Source organism: Rattus rattus, chromosome 14, assembly GCF_011064425.1.
Source record: "Rattus rattus isolate New Zealand chromosome 14, Rrattus_CSIRO_v1, whole genome shotgun sequence".
Taxonomy (NCBI): domain Eukaryota; kingdom Metazoa; phylum Chordata; class Mammalia; order Rodentia; family Muridae; genus Rattus; species Rattus rattus.
In genome coordinates, this window is record NC_046167.1 from 55,211,782 (window position 1) to 55,230,406 (window position 18,625).

Consider the following 18,625-nt stretch of genomic DNA (forward strand, 5'->3'; position numbering starts at 1 on the left):
AAGCAGCATGACTGGTTCTTGTGCATACTACTCCATGCTTTGCTCCCAGGCCTCGCTGATCCTGGAGGACACGCCATAGGAACTAGTGCTAATTTATCACAGTGGCTCCATGCTGCCCCCAAGTACTCTCTGACCCAGGCAGTCCCCAAGCCGTTCTAATGTGGCACCTTGCCGCGCTGCTTTGCTTTCCTTGTAACCATGCCAGGCTTACACATCCCAGTTCCATGCGAGCTTGGTACATCCAGCCATGGTACCGTCTCTTGAACTCAATTAAGTTGCCACATGAAAGAGCACACCACACAATAATCTCTGATCCAATTTATAAGATATAATTTACCCATCTAGACAGCACAAAATCCTGTACACACCCATCCCTTAAAAATATTCATAACCTTTATCTATGCACAGAGAAGAATCTTAACATCTGCCACCATGTTCTCCCAGCTCCTTCTCCTCTTTCTAGAACTTTTCTCCCTCCCATCCTTCTTTCTCAACCAATGACAGGTCTCATTTTATTTTGTACCTCCCATCCTACATAAAGACGTCAACCTACACCAAAACACCACAAAAAGATAAAAAGCAGAGACTATAATAGCCAATGATGGAACTCTGAGAGGGATGATTGAAGGGCAAGAGTCTTTGAAGGAGACTAAGTTGAAATATTTAGAGAGGTGGGAGAAAGGCAGAATGAGAGACCCTTAAACACCCAGCGAAGGCCCTGTTTTGAAGAAGGAACATCTGGTAAACACAGTTGTGGCTACTGTGTTGAACACATTGGCTGCTGGCAGCATTGGTAGAAATCACTCCCAGAACAGTGTAGTGGAGTCAAGTGCTCCCCGGGTTGACAGACAGCTGGGTGAGCAATTGGAGAAGCATGTTACAGCTGTCAGTGTCTGAAACTGCATTGCCTTATGGGGTCGTGTAACTGCCGGTGGGAGTTCTGCAGGCTTTGGCCACAGCGGCAGTTTCTGAACCTTCACCAACCAAAAATTAACTCAAAGTCCAACCTGTTCTCGCCACACTCATCTGTGCTGTGTCAGGTGACCTCACTGCTGTCTTTGTTCTGAGCACACAGCACAGGCACATTGTCCCGTCCTGTGTACACTATACACTGAGGACTTTAAATCTTCCTGCAAGGCCTGGGTTCTGATTCAGGAAGTTTCACGTTGCAGTGCTGGTGGTTGTTGCTCATAAACTGTGCTTTCAAATTTTTCTTTGTTCATAGAAATCAAATACTTTCATTATTCAAACAAATAATATTTTCTACTTTTATTCTTCAGCATGATTTAATTGGTTTTTCTTTGATATGTATTGTCTTAGGATGTATCATTTTGAAAATTGTTTGTTTTGCAGACTTAAATTCTGGAAAACATGACTCCATAGATTTTGGCCTGTTGTTAGGACACAGTCTCAGCAGTTTCTGATGTGGTCTTAAATATGCTTCCTGCCACTGTTTGCTGCACATCTGTGTGAAGTGGCTGTCTTGCACAGTGTTGATACTTATAAAATCAACATACCAATCAGCTCCAAAAACATTGAAGATAATCTCATCTGTGTCCTAGAGGGTTATACTTTCAAGCCAGATTTGAATTCTTTATGTAAAAATAAACAAATTTACTTCATATAATAAACAGTCTAATTAGGAATATACTAAGAAATATTCTAAAATATATTTATAATGAGTTATTACCAGTACATATTTGATTTATGTATCTGTTTTATATACTATATATCCAGGGCAGTGTAAAATTTTTCTGGTGCAAAGTGTTGTGAGTGGAAAATGTTTAAGAAGCTTTTTTAGATACTTAAGTCTGTTCCTTGGGAAAGAAAGAGATAAATCCCTGAAAAGAACAGGAGCCACCACTGGGTGGGGTTTGCAAGAGAGTTGCTTTTGGTCTTATTGGGAGAAATGTGGCTCTGTGTGAATGTGGCTGAGGTGACTGAGCCATGATACCTTGGCCAAAGCAAGATGCAAGCTTCCTTCTCTACTGACAGAGGGTGATGCAGAAAGAATGGGCACCCATGAGTGCATGCATGGAGGCTGCGTTGACTGTGGGGAGGATCCTGACTCCCGCATGTAGAAGAGAAATGATTTAAACCCCCAAATAGGTTATTTCTTTTAGAAATTATTTTTATTTTTATTTTTTAAATTTCAGTGTGTATAGACTTAAATTGTTTCAAAGTCTTTAAACTTCCCAATGGAGGAAAAGTTATTACTTAGTGGTGATGTAATATCTTGGCAAAAGCCAATTTCAAAACTGTGTGTACCATTTTTTCATCTATTAGAGGGCTTGCTCAAATTATATTCTTGTCATGGACGTTTTGGAGCTTGAGGCCAACAGAAGTGTTACAGCATGAATTTGCAGTGCTGATTGACCATAGTGAAGTGACTGAAGGCTGAAGGTCAAGGCTTTGATTGATTGGGTGATTAAAATTCCTTTTAAAACAAATGAGATGTGCTAGGTTTGCCACAGGTGAGAAGTACTACACGGAATGAATCTCATTAACAATTAAAACTTCTTGGATCATCAAAAAGGAAGTTTTATGTTCTACACACACACACACACACACACACACACACACACACACACACACACACACACACCCATGAATGACCAAAGATACAATTCAGGTATATTCGACACATATATTTCATTAGGTTTATAAACATATGCGACTACTAGATGAATGTGTTTTTATCTTTAATTTAGAGGTTGGTACTCATTCTAGTACTTGAGGTTAGCCATTCATTTGTCTTTATATTTCCAGGTTGTTTGATTTGTGATCAGGCCTTGGATTTGTGATCCTTTGCTTGGGAGGACGTGGTGGGGGAAGGAAGTAAGTCTGTAGGCTGGAGAGTTATAGCTCTCACTGGGCAGAGAGGAGGAGGGAGGGTGTTTGGGATGATGGTCTGAAGTGGAAATTTCTTTGGAGACTCAGTTATGTCATGTGATGTTTTGCTGAAGCAGATATGGTGCGAGGATGTTTTGCTGAAGCAGTTGTTATAGGACTTGTGATGATTAGAAAAAATATAAATATAACCCTATAGACAGTGTGATGAGGCTCTTGTATGGGTTCATCTTGTTCCACTTTGCTAGACTTCACGGAAGAAGCTCTTGCATTGATTCACTTTGCTCAGCATTGCTGATCTTCTCTTGTCATGACTTTGTAGAGAATAACTCACCAAAGAACTTCTCCTGGTGTTCTGATGCCTTCCTCCTGGTTTCACGGATTTGTACAGATCAGACTGAACTGCTACTGCTGATTCGTGTTTGGTGTTTTGATAGTGGACTGGACTACTGACTGAAAGAGCGAGAGTTGGGGCCAATCTAGGGCCAGTGGGAAAATTCCCACCACAAACCTCCCAGCACAAGGACCCCTCCCTCCCAGGAAGACAAAAGCTGGCTTAGTTCCTGGAACAGCTACATGCCAAACTGTCACACAAAGCTACTTGTGGCTTCCAACCAAACACCCCCTTGGGGAAGTCTTGAATGGCACACTGAGTCCAATGTGAAAGTTGTTTCACTCTACCAGATGTGCACAGTACCCTGCCTAGTTACCATTGTGCAGATTCTGCCCCAGTTGTTTGCAGGGTATATAATGCCCTGTTAAAATCTGCTTAGAGTCATCTCCCCTTGAAGTGGGAGGACCCCAACATGTCGGAATTAAACTCCTCTTGCTATTCGATCACTGCCTCCGTGAGTCTCATTCAAGGGGTCCTGGAAGAGGTTCAACTTGGACCTCACACTGACAACAAGGATTGGAGTAGCACCAAAGAGGAATTCCTAAACAGGTCTACAACCTCTGTTTCCTATTAACCTTTCTTTTCCCCTACCTCTGTTAGGTGAGCTAGAAGGGAGGTTGAAGCATTAAAGACCCCTATTAAAATAGGTTTTGAAAAATCCAAGCCTACAGCGGTCTGAGGAAGTCATATGTGAAGAACACATACATCTTGGGACCTAATTCAGGGCAGATTTGACCTTTATGCACTTGCATGTATGTTACATCCACACAAAGACCTTGGTAAGGAAAACATTGAAATTATTTCAGTTTACATGGAATAAGAGGAGGTATGAAGATGGCATAAAGACCCTCAGAAAGGAAAGGCAATTGGAGATGATGCTAACTACTGTCAGAGTGGGAATTACTTCAGTTGAGTGTTTGTCAGGTTTTTACAATTTACTTTGTTTTAGAATTTAGATTTGTAGAGCATGCAGGGTAAAAAATGCAGTGTGTCACTCGTTACCTGGAGGCTGAGCGGCTTGAGCTCTACTTTCATTTTTACTAAAATATTTCTTTTTCCTTTTTTTCCACTCTCCCAGTATATCCCACCCCCCCAAATTCCTATTGTCCCTAGGACAGTCCCTAATCCATCCTCAAAGTCTATTCTATTTTGCCTTCCCAGGGAGGTCCACGCATCCCCCATTAAGTACTTTTAAAAGCATCAAAGATGTAACTTAGTCTCTGGCTGGCTGTCAAGTAGAAGCATATAAGAGCCAGGAGCTTTCCCCCTTCCTCCCGTCAGCTCTGTGTGATAGCCTTAGCCTATGAGCCCGTTTTTGAGATGAGCAATCTAGCAATGAAGTATGGCAATCAGTGTGTTCTCCGGTGTCATCTTAGCTTTATAGTGTGGAGATACGAGGCAGCTTTGACTGCACAGCATGCCAGTGGATGTTTAGATGGAAGGATATTTCCTGACAGAGAAGGCCAGTGCTGGAAGGGGCTCCTCTTAGAAGGAGAGCTCAGACATAGAGGGTCACAGTTTGTGAATAGCAGCCTCTCAGTAAGGATGGCAAGGAGCAGATGAGTAAGAAGGGAGCTGGTCATGAGAGTCTCTACTGTGTGCTAGCCATACATGAGAACTTAGATGTGTGGGGAGTGGATGAAATCCCAAGGAGATGTGTATTGTTACGTGAGTACAGCCATGTCAAGACCCCTAATGACTCAGTCCCAGGCAATGGTAAGACCTTCCCCAGGTTAGGCACGGGGAGATAGCAAGATCTTCTAGAGGTCTGAGTATGGATGATGATGCACCCTTGTGCTGAAAGAACCAACTACAGCCTAATCCTCTCAGATAATTGCAACCTGAGACTGCGTCCTTAGACTGAAACTAGCTGACTTTCCTTGCTGCTGGTGCCTCTCCATTACAGCGTATGGCCTGCATGGCCCTGGCTTTTCTTACTTGTCATTCTTCATCCCTTATCACCCCAGTCAGGCCTTTCTGAAAGCCCTGCAGGTCATGCACATGTGTGTTGATCCTGACATATGATTCTATTTTGAATATTGAAATGTTTCTGTCATGGCAAAGCACATGAGACACAAACATTGCCATTTTTAGCATGCGGTATGTTAGTATTACTTACATCGCATTGTTGTGCCTCTGTCACAACCATCCATCTCAGTCATTCTAAACTGAACCTTTGCATCCATTAAACATTGACACTCTATTCCTTCCCCACCTGACCTGTGGAAGCCGCTGTTCTGCTTTCTATCTCTGTGAATATATCTAATGTCAGTACCTTTGCTAAGTGGAATTATGCAGCTTTTGTCTTTTCATGAGGGGTCCTTTCACTTGACGTAATATTTGCAAGGTCATCTGTGTTGTAGCCATATGGGCAGTTTCCCTTTCTAGGCTACAGCACATCTTATTTGGCTCATGTGGATGATATAAGCATAACAGTGTGCTCCTGGTATCTCATCATGTCCCTGCTTTTAGTCATCATACATTGCAGTGTGGAACTGTTGAACCATAGGATAATTCTGTCTTTCTTTTCAGGCTCTCTGTACTGTTTCCTGTGAAGGCCGCCTGACTTTGCATTCTCACAAGCAAGTGCACAGTGCTTCCAGTCTCCACCGAGGAGGTAGGTATGATAGTCTCCCGTGTGAGAATGAGGAAGGAAGAAGCAGAGAGAAGCTAAGTGAGTGTCACACAGATGGAGTCAGTTCGTATGTGTGGATTGGAGTTTGCACTCACCCATCAGATGCCAAATGATGTCCCATGACACACGTGTGCGGAGGCACAGAGACTAAGCAGCAATGGATTCAAAGTCTGCTTCAGAGTTAGTTCTGGGAGCTACTGGTTAGCCTTCCCCCTTTTAAGTGAAAATATTATTTAAAATAGAGTAATCTTTAAATGCCATTATATGCCTTTACCCTGACTTTCTGAGTTTATATTTTAAAATGTTTCTTTTATTTAAAATATTATCTTAAAAATGTCAGCACTGTTTGGTTTTCCTTTTGACTTTCTTGAGTAAATTTTTTCTTTAAACATTTTGAATAAATATGCATTGGTTCTATTGAATTTTAAAATATAGCTCTATTCTATCCCTTTCTGTCAGAAGTTTGCTTTGAAAGAAAACCAAGCAAAGTGTGTAAAGCTGATTTGAGCTGGAGAAACCTGAGGGGAGCCGTGGCAAACACTGTGGGCTTCTTTTATAGAAGATAAAGTGAACTTACAGCTTTTATCCACAGAGAAAACATAGGGACATTCATTCTCCTGCACACATTTTGCTAAGAAACTTGGTTATCTCTGAAGGGGACACATGGGGCTGGCTATATGGCTTTCACAAATGGAGCCATGACAAGGAGTGCCTTCATGCCACAGGGTCTCCAGCATCTCACATTGCTACTAGCAAGGATACAAGAGGGTCTTCTGGAGCTGGCCTCATCATAGCTGCCTTGTAAGCAGGGATCCAGGGTGTGCTCTGTCCTCAGCTTCTCTTGAAGGGTTGAGAGGAGAGAAAGACATCCTGGCCCAGTACCCTTGGCTCACATCCCGCTGAGCTACTGCTCAGAGATAGAGTGCTTCTTGTCATGCAGGAAGCTCTATGCAATCCCAGTATAAACAGAAACAAAGGGATACTATGGGCCCATCCCCACTCCAACTGGTGCCACACTACAGGTGAAGGTATGGGACTTGGGTATATTCTCCCTAACTCCTTCTAGAATGCTGTTCTTTAGCTCTTACCTAAATGCTTTACTATGATGAGTCACAAAAATCTCATTAGCTGGGATTGCTGGGGTATATTCCTTATATATGAAGGGAATCTTATATCTTGATTTATGGCAGAAAATTACTCTCCTGGTTTTGCTTTAGTGCTGGTTGCTATAGCAGGAGATTTAGTTTACTCTGAGAGCTGTGCACTCCAGAGTACAGAGGACAGGTAGAGATTTGCCTCTCTAGATTTCAGTGCAAGATGTAGGTCACCTTCTGGGTTTGGTGATATATCAATCAGGGCTCCCTAGAGGAACAAAATGTATGTACTGACTCTCTAAATATATAGAAAATTAAACATATATACATATATACATATAAATATATGTAAATATTAGGATGACCTTCCGGCTGTGGTCCAGCTTGTCCAACAATGGTGGTCTACCAATGGAAGGCCCAAGAATGCAGTAGTAGTTGAGTACATGAGACTAGATGTTTCAGCTGGTCTTCAGTGTACACAGGAATTCTGGAGAAGTGGGCTTTAATGCCAGCAAAGGAATTGATTTGCAAGTGAGAGCTAAGGCAAGCAGGCAAAGACAGAACAAGCTTCCTTTTCCATGTCCTTTGTATAAACTGCCAGCCCACATTACAGGTGATTTGCCCACCTCAAAATAGGTGGATTAAAGGTGTATCCTCCTACCTCAAAGATCTGGATTAGAAGTGGGTCTTCCCACTTAATGATTTAGTTCAGAAAAAAAAAAGTCCCCTATAGGTGTGCCTAGCCGTTTGCACTTAGTTAATTCCAGATGTAGCCAAGGTGACAACCAAGAATAACTATCACCGGTGGCTACTAAATTGTGTGAACTGAAGACTGTTGCCTGTTTAAGGTTATCTCTGATAGTTCTAGAAGGCTTCTCATTTAAAAGTTTATGTCGTCTGAGCACACTGTTCGGCTCCTTCTCCTTGTGTTTGGAAACACCCATGTATGTACTAATGCAGAAGACCTGGGTTTGTTTGTGAGTGGACCACAGAGTCAGTGTAGTCCTAGGGCATTTGGAGGACAGAAGGGAAGAAGCTGTGTCCCTTGCATTTCTTCTCTCAGGATAGTGGCCGCATTGAACTGTGATTTTTAAGGTTACTTAGAAATTTCCACAGTTTGGGGATGAGATTTAAGTATGTGTGTGTTCTTATTTTAATGTTTTTAACGAATGTTTTAAGAAGGGCATGGTGGCACACTCCTGCAGAGGCAGAAAGATGGTGATTTCAGTGCCACCCTGCACTATATGTAGAGACTAGCTCAAAAACTGAGAATTAAATGGACGCATGATAGGTATAATATTTGGAAATGGCAGCCCTACTTTGTGTCCTATTTTCTGTGAGAGCATTGTATATAATTGCAGCAACAAAAATGCATGACAGGTTGTGGCCATACTGCTGTGTGTGTCTTAAAGGTCTGACTGATGGCTAAAAGTCACTGAGTTGAGTAGCTGAGGACAAGGACTTCTGTACCCACTCCATGTACGGAATGTACGGATGTAGTTAGAGCTGTCATACATGCTAGGGAGCCACTGCAGATACAAAAGTGCACAGATGCCCTTCTCTTTTGTGCAACAGGGTACTACTTGTATGTCACTAGTGTGTGTCCTTCTGAGTATGCTCTGTATGTCTAGATGACTTCATGGCTCCTAATACACTATACATTCCATTCAGAAAACTGTTACACCGTGTTGTCAGGAAATAACAAGAGTTGGTCGTATGTGTTTAGTACAAGCATGGGACTAATTTTGGCCTTAATTATTTTTGACCCACATCTATTTGAAATCATGGACATAGACTCCTTGAACTGGATGTTTGTGTGCATATATATGCACATATAAGTCTGTATACTATATACTCTTGGAATTGTAGGCCTCTTTATATCTGTTTATGTCTGCTGATTCAGGCTGATGTGAAGGTTCTCACTCACCTTTGGCCCATGACATTTACTGGGGACACCAGCTGTGATTCTGCTTGGTCTTTTCTGAGAGGAGCACACTGTGTTTGGCATGACATTCCCATTTAGGTAATCTCTTAACAGTGTGGTGACATGGGAAATGGTTCTTCTAACCTTTATGCAGATTTCTTCCCTTAGTTAATTTCTGTGGTGACAGGTGTTTGTAGAGGTGGGAGTGAGACAGAGGCACTGATGGACCTGAGATAGATTACTTAGACAACAGCCTGTGGCACCTGGTCACCTCCGAAGTCTTAGAAAATGAGGTTGTGCTCCTGGGGCTTCCAAGCATCTCCTGGAGCAGTTAGCCTGACTTTTCTGGCTCCAAATAGTTATTTTCCCTGCATCTTAGATTGTTGACCACCATATTGGCTGGTTAGTTATTTTTAAAATGTATTCCAGAAGTTGGAAATAAAAATGACAGCAAGGCAACAACAACAACTCTTTAAAACGAGCTGTTTTTTCCTGGAGATGTTCTGCTAGCTCTTCCTTTACCCAGTTCTAGCTGCCTCCTCTTTCTGGTCTTCCTTCCACTTCCGCCTGCCCCTTCATCCTTCTTTCCCTTCCTCCTTGCTACTGAGACACAGTTTTATAGACCTGGCTGGTCTGGAACTTTCTGTGGAGACCATCTTGGCCTCCAACTTAAATGATTTCTGCTTCATCCAGGTAAGTTTTATCCTTAAGCAGGAGATGTCATGTTCACCTTGGCAACTCCTGGAATTTTGAAAGACAGCATCATTTCTATAGGAGGCAGTTCTGACCTCTCTGGGTTCACAGGGTAGTATGTATGGATGTTACCTGGCCTCAGTCCCTTTCCTGATGGAACTGCAATATTTTGGGCTTTCTGTTTTGACTATTTTATATACAAATAGTGAAATAACTTGGACATGAAACCCAGTTGACATTCGAATGTACTGGGTCTCAGGTGTACCTGTAAGCACAGGCTGAACGTTGTCTGTTCACTATCTTCAGTCAGCTTGCATTTTGACTGCTGTCTGTCAAGAAGTCAGCTGTGGTACTTCTTACTTATAGTGTCATGTTGGCACAAAAAGATTTTATATTTGGAGAGTTTTGGACTTTGAGGTATAAGGATGTCCAGGTTATGCCAGGACAGGGAAGCAGGAGTAACCAGTGTGAAGTAGTTTTGTTATTTGTAACTAACAAATATTATTCCAGTTTAGTTGTCAGACCCACAAAAGCAGAAAGTAGTGTCCAGAGATGACCTGGACACCACAGGTATTCAGCTGGATTTTGATGTGTCTCTTGCCCTCTGAGGGTTTTCTAGTGCTGCTTTTCCAAGCTTTGTCCCAGATATCAGTAACACCCCATTTCCCTTGTCACTTGCAGACTCTGAACAGTATTTGCACATTCTGAGGTGGCTTTTGTTTGACACCTTTCAGTCTGGTTCCTCCTTGTGGGACCTCAAGAGCAGACTCAGACTCTACCCATACCTGTGTTGCTGAACAAGAAGTCCAGGTGACTATGTCTGCAAATTATGCTTGGAGGAAGGCTCTGTTTCTGCACTGAATGGGTGTTGCAGATGCTGGTCTGCTGTGGACCGCATGGTAATCACAGGTTGTTCGGTGGAGAACCTGAACTATTCTGAAGTCACAGAGTTTCAATTCACTCAACGTATGGAAGGACATGTGCTAATCTTGGTAACTGTGGTTTAAGTATTCTAGTTTAGTTAAAACAATGACTAACTGTGCATGACTTGTGTCCCAAGAGTATTGTTCATAAACATTGGATGATTGCTGATAGCTAAGTGGAGGGTTTCACAGTGCAGGAACAAGAGTGCTTCCAGAAGGCAAGCTGAGTTCAGGTATAGTCTAGGGTGTGGGGATATCTTTGTCCCAGAGTCAGGCTGTGCTCTGCATCTTCAGGTGATATGCCTGAGGAAGAGGTGCCAGCTGTCGAGGCTTAAGAAAGGGTACACATAGCTAACCTTCAGCATTCATTAATAAGTGCCAGGGCCTGAGATTGCCTCATTGATTCCAGACAAGCTTCATATTAATCCTGGGGCTCTAGTTCAGCTACTGCAGTGGGAACAAATGTAGACTCAAGAGGCTAAGCTTTTCTCAAGGTCACATGAGATCAGCCTAACTTGAATGTTAAGTCAGGTATGTCTGCTTTGCACCTCCCTGGGCAAGAACTCAGGAAGTTAAGGTGTAGACGAGGTAAGAATTTAGGTATGGACCCAGGGATAAAAGGATACGTGTGTGTGCAGTACCAAAGAGATGCACATTGGTGCCTAAGATCCTCCCAGTAGAGTTGACTCCAGTTTTGGGCACAAGGCTGGGTCTGCATCAGTGGTCCCAAGATGAAGTATGTGCTCTTTTGATGGATAACAATGGAAAGCACATGGCCTGTGTCAGGGGAATTCTCCGCCTGTGGGTGCTCAGCTCAAAGGTAATTCTGGGGTGAGCAGAGAGAAGGTGGTAGCTTTTGTTGTTGGTGGGCTTTTTTCTGGGCCTGCTATACATACGTACAACATCTGAAGGAGGCTCTCCATGGAACTGCTATATATATCTTAACTGTCAGGCCCTGTGTGCCAACCTCTGCTCCTAAATTCTGTGGGACTGGCCGTTATAGCCTCTTTGCCACCTCCATCATGTGACCTGTCTCTTTCATGTGCATGTGCCTGCTTTCTCCAGGCCCCATGTGCCTCCCCAGGCTCCGTATCCCAGTCCTAGAGGCCCTATGTGTGCTGAGATGACAGTGGCCACCTTCCTCCTGAGTAAGCTAGCTGCTAATGCTGTGGCCATGGCTCTCTCAGAGGGAAGCATGTTCTTTAATTGTGTGAGATTGTTTTTTAATTCTAGAAATATTGCAACAATTTTATAAAAAGCTTAGGCAATAGGAAGAAACATCCATATCCACTACTCTGAAACAACCATTTCCAGTTTAATCTTTTTCCTGTGACTTTTTCCTAGCTGAGTCTGTTGTTTTTTGAACCTGCACTTTCCTTTATTGGTTTATCCACAGTGTCATCTTTATGGCTGCATAAAATCCTGTTGTTCTGCTACACTACTAATTTCTTAAATCTCTTGTTTACATGTATATTCCAGATTTTAGTTATTGATAACTTTCAGCTTCTTGTGCCAGAGAGTCTTAGAAACAGTGTTATAGGGTGGTGTTCTTCTTAGTTTTTTTGGTTTGTTTTTTGTTTTTCGTCATCTGGGAGGATCCTCTATAGCTGTTCCCACCCCTGGAGAGATGGTCCTGGGTTGTATAAGAAAGCATGCTGAGGGGACTGGAGAGCTGGCTCAGTGGGCAAGCACTCTGGCTGCTCTTCCAGAGGACGAGGGTTCAATTCTTAGCACTCACATGGTAGATCACAACTGCCTGTATCTTCACTTCCAGGAGATCTGGTACCTTCACATAGACATACATGCAGTCAAAACCAATAAATCCTTAAGGAAAGAAGAAGAACAAGAAAGCATGCTGAGAAAGCATGAACAAAGCAGTAGGCATTGTTCCCACACCTCTGCTTCTGTGTGAGCTGACATTCCCCAGAGATTGATTGTGGTTGGGATGGCTAAGTCAAATAAACCCTTTCCTTCCCATGTTATTTTTGGTCACAGTGTTTGTTATAGCAATAGAAAGCAAATTGGAGCATGAGGTGAGAGAAGGGACATTTTTATGGCTTCTGACACATGCTTCCAGATTGCTTCCTAAAGCTCACAACCATTTACAAGGCTAGCACAAAGGCATCTGTTTCTCAGATGGCCACAGGGTTAGTTAGGATTGCAGCCTCTCCCAGCAGGAGTGTGTGTGTGCGTGTGTGTGTGTGTGTGTGTGTGTGTGTGTGTGTGTGTGTGTGTGTAACTTACTAGTATTTCTGCATATTGGCTGAAGTCCAGCTGGGATGCTGGTCAGTGGGAATATACCATCATCTCATTAGCAGTGAGCTGTCCTGTTCAGGGCTGGTAGGACAGTACACCTGATGTGGGAGAGAGCAAGTTATAGATGTTTCCTGCTCTTTGGGGATTTGGACATTTAAAGAAGTCTGCACAGCACTGATGAAATGGCCTAGTAGGTGGACTGGAATGATGGCTCAGTTGGTAATAGTGGTTGAAGTTTGACAACCTTGCCTGGATTCCTGATCTCCATGGTGGAAGGGGAGGACCAACTGACCTACATACTCATCCCTCATCATTCCAGTGCTTCCCCTTCAATAAGTAAATAAATGCAATAACTTTTTAAAGGCAACATAGGTGACTTAACAAGTATATTCAGCTATGAACACTGGGTTCCTATTGGCATTTGACTTTTGGGACTACTTCATAACTTGCAAGTAATAGTCAGAGGGATTTGGTTCAGATGGGGGAGGGAGGTGGAAACACCTGGTCTTGTGTTCAGGAGAATGCCTAACCTGGGCTACACATACTACTTTATCCCACTAGGTAAAGACTCTGGGATGCTGTTTCACTGTTCTGTGGATGAATCACAGTTTGTTATAATCTTTTGTCAATTCAATTTTCTTCAATTTATTATCTTTGAATCATAGACATATGCCATAAGGTAGGGACTATTATCTTTTAAATCATGAATTTTATGCCTGTCTCTTAGAGTGCCTAGTGCATTTTTGTGTGTGTTGTATATATAGTGACTTTGTGTCTCTTGGACGGATGAATGAGGGAAATGAGTATTTTATCCTCCTGATCCTGATGACACAGGTCATCTGAGGTAAAGCAATGGATCCCATCGCTCTCATGCTTAGGTGGGAAGCCTCCAGCACACTTCACCACAGCAGTTCCACAGGAGAATTTAGGGCAGGTATGTTAGAACCTTTTCTCATTTCTGGACTAGATACTTGCCATGGTGCCTTGAATGAGAATAGCCCCCATAGGCTCATATATTTGAGGGCTTTATCCCTAGTTACTGGAACTGTTTGGGAAGGATTAGGAGGTGTGTTCATGTTGGAGGAAATGTGTGTTCAGGGTAGGCTAACTCAAAAGCCTATGCCAGACCCAGTCTCTCTGTCTTTTCCTGTAACTTGTGGATCAGACGTGAGCTGTTGGCTACTGCCCCAGTGCTATGCCTCTGTGCCTGTTGTTGTGGCCCTCACCATGATGTTCGTGGACTAACCTGAAGCTGGCAGCAGGCCCTCAGCTAAACACTTCCTTTTGTAAGTGGTTCTGGTCATGTTGTTTCATCACGGCAGAACATAACTAAGATACCTGCCATGGGGCAGCACCAAGGAAGGAAGGAACGAACGAAGGGAAGGAGGGAGGAAGGAAGGGCTTATTTTGGTTTATAGCTTAAAGGGCTACAGTTTGTCATAGTGAGAAAGATGTGACTGCAGGAGTGTAAGGCCTTGATCTCATTTTATTCAGTCAGGAAACAGAGAGATGCACTCAGGTGCTCAATCCATGTCTTCCTTTTTCATTCAGGTTCCAGCACATGAGTCTCCACTCACTTCCCCAGGGGAATGTCCTCGTCTCCATTGAACTTTTCTGGAAACAGCACATAGACACACTCAGGAGTTTGTTTTTTATGGCTATTTTAAGTCCAGTCAAATCCGTAGTGAAAATTAGCCCTCACCAAAATGCCTTAACTGAGCCCTTCCTCCTGGAGGTAATCTTCCAAAACTTCTGGTAGGACTGTCTTCTTCTGTAGCCTGCAGCCCAGTGGGATTAGTGTCTTTTCTGGGGCCACAAAGGTGGAGGTTGACTGGAACTCCAAAAGGAACTCCTGATCTCTAGATTAGCATCTTTTCTATTCTCCCTTATGGGGAGAACTTGGGGAGCCCTGAGTAACTTGTGCCTTCCACAGACAGCATCCTCTACAGATACATGCTGAGCTTACCTGCAGACCACATTGTTCACTTACCATGGAGCAGAAGTGTGTTTGGGATGACAGCTTTAGAGGACTCTGCTGGTGTCCAGAGTCCCACATGCCTAGAGATTTGTACTGAGTTCAAAGAGATGGTTCAGGATCAAAATTTAGTTTCATACAAAGTTAAGTTTGTGTTATTTCTGGGTTTGTAAAGCAGTGTTTTTGTTTTAAAGGGCATATGTACTGTGATGAATATGACTGATTATTTGAGTGTGTATTTTCTATGATCATGATCCTAATAAAACCCTCATTGTGACCCACATGTCCAGAGAAGCTATGTAAGGTTGTAAAGGGAACATTAACGTTAGGCTTCTTGATATCACTTGTGATTGAAAGCTCAGCTCCAACATTGGTTTTGCTGTGGTTGTTTTTTTCCTCCTTTTTTTCCATGGCCCCTCACCCCCATGCATTGTGTGCATTTCGTTGTAGAATTGAAATTCCGAAGATAAGCACATTTAATAGGAAGGCTGTATTCATGATGAATGCCAAGTGAAGCAACAGTGAAAGAGCTGCTAGTAACAATGTTAATAATTCATAAAAATTAATAGTGAAAAAGCTATCAAGTAGGTTACATTTATAGTTTTATGAAAATTTTAAATGTGTAGGTTCCTGGATAACTGGTGGACAGATGTGCAGTAAGACATTGGCCAGTGAGACGTGGGCAGTGGAAAGTTTCCTACAACTCAAGAGAGTTTGGCAAGTCTACCTTTTATCTGAACATGAGGTGCGCAGGCAGAGGGGTTTTTTTCTTTTTCAATGTTTAAATGAAATTCACCATTGTATTCTGAATGTGTAGAAGTGTTAGGCTCAGTAAACCCATGTGGAATGAGTGAGTGGAAATTTTTCTTTGCAAGGACTCTTTCCTGTGAAGAGCTGAACATGGTTTCTCCACCAGTCCTTTCCTGTTGTCCTGTGTCTTTATTTAGGGAGGTTTTAGGAGACAGTGTCCTGGCCACACTCAGCACCCTGGCCACATATTGGCTAGATTGGGAGTGAGGAGGCCTGGGTGTCCAGCAGACTGGTGTCCAAGGCAGGCTGTTTTGAAATCAAAAGCAGGAAGGGTCATGAAACAAAAGGGATGTTTTACCAATAGATTTACTAGATGGCCTTCCACTCTGCCAAGATAGGTCACAGGAAACTGTTTGAGGAAAATGTTAAGAAATGACAAAAATGGAGAAGGAGTGATATGGCTTGAATTGTGTGTGTGTGTGTATAGGGGGGTAGGGAAAGCAGGGGACACGGACTGACAAGGTCTGTTTATGGTCGACACAAACCTAGGACCTTGTGCTTGTCAGGCATGTGCTCTATTACTGACCCCTAACTTCTCCTGACAGATCAGCCTGGGTGTGAGATCACAGGGCTCTTTCTTTTCTCTTTGTGCATTGGGACATAAACACTCAAATGTTATTTTATCAGAAATTTACCACATGATCCTTATAGCTATTCTGCCATTGAGACATCAGCTGTATTCATTATCTTGAGTTTGGCATATTTGAAACTATCCTAAGTGAATTGCTCAGTTTTCAACCTTGGTTTAATTAGCTAAGGAAGTTGTGTGTACCTGTCTTTATCACGAGCATAGAGTGTGGATCAGAACAGTTTGGAAGGATGGGAGGGAGCGGTTCCTGTTTGGCGTGACCTTGTTACAACTGAGGCAGCATTAGTTCCTGAGCCTGCTTTGGTTTTGCACTTCTCATTTCTTGTGACACATCCTTTGTGGTCCTGTGTGGATTTACTCATTGTACATGTGGTTGGTGTTGTAATTTAGCTCATCTAGTTTTCCTTACATTATAAAATCCTTCGAATGCTCCTGGGCTTTATGATATAAGCATTCATCTACAAACAAAATTTAGGAACATAAAGCTCCTTGACTTCTAATGAACTTTCTACACCTAGTGTTCAATACATGTTGGTAATTTCAAAAAAGCAAATAACTTGGGACCATTGTCTAAAAGCAATTCAAATTATGAATAAAGCTTCAGTTTTTCTGAATGTACTTTTAATTCAGATGTACAGCAGCTTCATCATACATTCATTTATCCCCAGAAATTAAAGCAAAGCATTTTCAATGAGGATTTCCTCTGGGCTTTGCTTACCGTTAGTCCATAATAAGTCTTGTAACTTATATTTGTGTGATACTCTTTGTGTCTCAGAAGACTTTTTTTTTCTTCATAGATTCTCATTTTAAGTTCATGCCAATTGTGAGACGTCGACTGGGAATTGCCTTTATTATCTGAGGCCTTATTGTTTGATATTTGGAGACAATATTGCCAACCTAGAAAAGATGTTAACAATGGTGCAGAATATCAGAGTAAGACAAAAGGAAAATCAGGGGACTATCAAAACATCAAGAATGTAGCTCGTCTCTGTCGCCGAGGGGAATGTGCTCATTGAGGACAGTTTTGAAAAATAAGGTTATTTGCAGGATGTACTGGAAAATGTGGAACTGCCTGTTCTTGCCCTCTATTCTGTGCTCTTGTTCTCTGAAGACTCGTCTTTCAGATTTTCAATGCCATGGTTCTAAATATAAATTCCAGGAGGTCCAACTGGGGTTCAAATAAAAATTAGTTGTGCCACTATGTGCAAAAAGTACCAAAGTAACTACTGGAGACCCAGTGCTAAACGACAGACCTGCCTTGCTTAGCCTTTCAGCTGCTCACCAAACTGCATGTGTACCTGTTCCACAGGAGCCTGGGCCTGAATGAGGGGCGCCATTGGAGGAGCAGCCTGGACACCCTGTGTTCACTGGTCTAATGGGCAGTAAAAAGTGCAGAGCTGTGACAAGTGGCTAGGATTTGAGGATCCTAGAATGGATGTGTCTGACTATTTGAAATGTTGTGGGAAACAAAGCAAGCTGATCTATAAAGAACAAAGTACTAGTCACTCTGTTATGGCTTGAATTTGAAATGTTCCGACAGGCTTATGTCGTGTGTGTTCTCCCCTGAGAACAGTATTTTGGAAAGCTCTGGAATCTTTAGGGAGTGGGGCCTATCTAGGAATCAGGAGTAGGCCTTTAAAGGTTTCATTTGGCCTCAGGTTCCTGGTCTGCAGTGATGTCAACAGCTTTTGCAGTGTGCTCCTACGGCTTTGAATTAAGCTACTCTAGCAGACCTTCCCCACCAGGGTGATCTGAAACCCTCTCGAACTGTGGGTTCCAAATAAATCTTTCTCTTTTCTCATTTGTGTCAATTATTGCTATCTCACCATTGTGAATATACTTTTTACATCTCAAAAGAAGCCTCAGTGTCTTCTGTATAGATAACCATATGCTCAAGTGTCATCTGCTTTTGTTGATATGAATGTCCCTTGTCCTCAGTTGGGATCTGCCACAGGGTCTTTCAGTAGGGGACCATTATCAGCCACATCTGCTTTTCTTTTTACTTCCTCAATTATTTCTGGTTTAATTCTTTGTTCTTTACTTATCCACAAACCCTCTCTGGATCAAGTGAGTATAGGGCTGTATTTTATCATTTTAGCTGATTCCCATGTGATACTCAAAGCTGTTAGAGCACAGACCTGCATGACATTTTATTCAATGTGTGCTTTCCTTGTTGATTCCTTTATTGGTTTCCCATGGCTAGACATTTATTTTCCTTTTCGTTTTAGATTTATTTTAATTTTTGTATGTGTATAGGCATTTTCTCTACATGTATGTCTGTGCATCACATGCACGCCTGGTGTTTTTGGAGGACAGAAAAGTTGGGGGATCTGCTGAAACTGTAGTCACAAATGATAATGAACTACTATGTATGTGGTTGCTGGGAATTGAACCTGAGTCCTCTGAAAGAACAGCCAGTGCTCTTAACCACTGAGCCATGTCTCTGACCTGTTTTTATTTTTCAAAACTTATTGAGAATTTG

At 42.5% G+C, this 18,625-nt stretch overlaps 1 protein-coding gene across 1 annotated transcript in view; it reads left to right on the forward strand.

The window, feature by feature from the left end:
* The first annotated feature begins 10,256 nt into the window (after positions 1-10,256).
* Positions 10,257-18,625, forward strand: part of Fars2 (phenylalanyl-tRNA synthetase 2, mitochondrial) — a 372,370-nt gene continuing 364,001 nt past the window's right edge. Inside the window, exon 1 of the mRNA XM_032885023.1 lies at positions 10,257-10,400. The gene's annotated coding sequence lies outside the window, so the exon portion shown is untranslated. The remainder of the gene's footprint in view (positions 10,401-18,625) is intronic.